Genomic DNA, 2,449 nt, shown 5'->3' on the forward strand with positions numbered 1-2,449 from the left:
TTTGTATTAGACCCGTCGTCCATTTATTTGTAAGTCAATGTTTATAGCAATAATTACCGAGAATCCGTTTCAATCTCAAGCAAAAAACATTGTAATAAGTAATGTTTATCGCAAAATCAGCGACGAATTAGGTGCACCTGAGCCACAATTCACGATTTAGAAGCCGTTCTCAAATCTTGCCGATTAGGAGTAAATAAACTTGATCTTTGAAATTTTAACAAAGCCAAATCAATTTATGTGGTATGTAATTTTTGTTGGTACTGGTGCTGGTCGACAAGACTATAGTGTGTAGACAATGATTGGTAAAAAAGAAGGCAAATGGCGCAAATGCAAGTTACTTCAAACTGCAAACGTAAATTAATCTATCACCCACAATCTAATTGAAATATTTTTGTTAATTTTAAAATGTGTCAGAAATTACTTTTTTCCACAGAAATTCATACAGATCTTAAAACATGTACGAGGATAGATCAATTCAAATGGTCAATTAAAATACATACATCGCACATGACAACTCTAACATAATATTATCCCAAAATTACTTTATTATATTAATATTACCTATTTAATTTCAAAGCGAGTGTTGTCCTGTCACTTTGAAAGTAAATCGTTTACGAATGACATATAAATAGTGATGAACGAGACTCAGTCTTTTAAGGCCTTTTAAAAAACCTCGACTAATTTTTAACGCCTCACGACTCTAGTCTTTTTTAACCCTCAAATCTTGAGTCATAAGAATAAAACTGAAGACTAATTCGAATTCAGATGTAATTCCACAAATTTTTGTAGTCGTTTTTGTTATTTTATAAAAAAGTTATAGAATAGAATAGAATAGAATACGTTTATTTGCCAGAATACAGTAATTACAAAGGTCTTAAGTAAAATTAGGTACATTGTATTCAAGCACATGTGCACATATTAATGGGATTCAATGTTTCTTTAGTCTCTATAGTTTCTAATTAATGTAATGAATTTGTAAATTCTAAGTATTCTTTATTACTATAGAAGCAATGTGTCAATAGCCATTTTGTCAGTTTTAATTTAAAAATATGTCCTTGTAACAATTTAATTTCGTTTGGTAGTTTATTGTAAATAATTATACACATGTTGAAGCAGTTATTCTTATAAATTACTTTATGGCAACGAGGTTGGTATAAGAGATTCATAATTTTTGCTCTAGTTTGCCTTTGAATGACTTCACCGCGTGTTTTAAAATATTGAGGATGAGAGTTGACAAATACGCAGATATCCCTAATGTACATGCATGGCAAAGGTAATATGTTCAGCCTTTTAAACAGCGGTTTGCAACTGTCATCGAACCACGCACCGCAAATTGCTCGAATACACTTCTTCTAGACTTTAAACGCTCTTTCTAAGATTACTGAGTTACCCCATAGTACAAGACCGTAGCTGAGCACGGACGAAACGTAGCCGTGATAGGCCGTCAACGCAGCTATATAATTATTTGTTTCATTGGGAGAAATAGAACAAGAACAAATCGACCAAGAACAAACGATGGCAATCCTCAGCATTGGTCCCATTTTTTAATGAAAATATCAGTACTGCCCTCGTAACGAAAAAAGTGCACATACTATGCGTACTATGCGTACTTTATACAGCAGTTATGCCGTTTTTCGTTCCGATGGTAGAGTAGACCACACCGCGAACGAAACTAGCTAACTTTGTTTAGCTCACGAATTTGCACGCAAAGCTAACCCACGAAAATACGTAGTAAATAGTGACTATGGACACGTGCGGGGGTGAGGGACGGAAGAAGGGCGACATATTTTACATAGCTAGCGGGATCATTGTGTTAGTTTAATCCTAGGAAGCTTAAAAGACTTATAGGACTAAAACGACTGGCGCCTTATAGCCTCGGGAGTCGCGAGTCACGTATGGCATGATTTTATTTCTACCCACAAGGTATTTTGTTACGATTTTTATTATAAGAAAATAAACGTGATTATTTACTACATACTACTTACGTCATTTCTATTTATAAACTTCGGTTTTAATTAATTTAATTAATTTTTAATTATAAGTCCTTTATAAACAACTCGAGTCGTTTAAGTCTTTCAAGTCTGTTAGTATAACGACTGAGTATTATTAATAAAATCTCGAACCCCCAGTCTTAATTTTAGAGTCGAGTCCAGTAAAATGGAGTCGAGTCGTTATAAAACGCCTTAAAAGACTGAGTCTCTTTCATCACTACATGTAAATATAGCGAAATTTTGGAGATAAAATATAATATAAAGCATATTTTGAGATAATACTGTCGTCGCCTTACTATCTCAAACTCGTATCTTACTGCACAAAGTTACAGAAATGCAAAAAATGGATTGCACATACAAATTTTACAAGTTGATTTCACATCATATTTCCTTCATATTCACACACTGCCCCATTGACTTACAAATAAATGGACGACGGGTCTAATACAAAAACCACG

This window comes from Hyposmocoma kahamanoa, unplaced genomic scaffold (assembly GCF_003589595.1).
Source record: "Hyposmocoma kahamanoa isolate Upper Pololo Valley unplaced genomic scaffold, ASM358959v1 211, whole genome shotgun sequence".
NCBI classification, from domain to species: Eukaryota; Metazoa; Arthropoda; class Insecta; order Lepidoptera; family Cosmopterigidae; genus Hyposmocoma; species Hyposmocoma kahamanoa.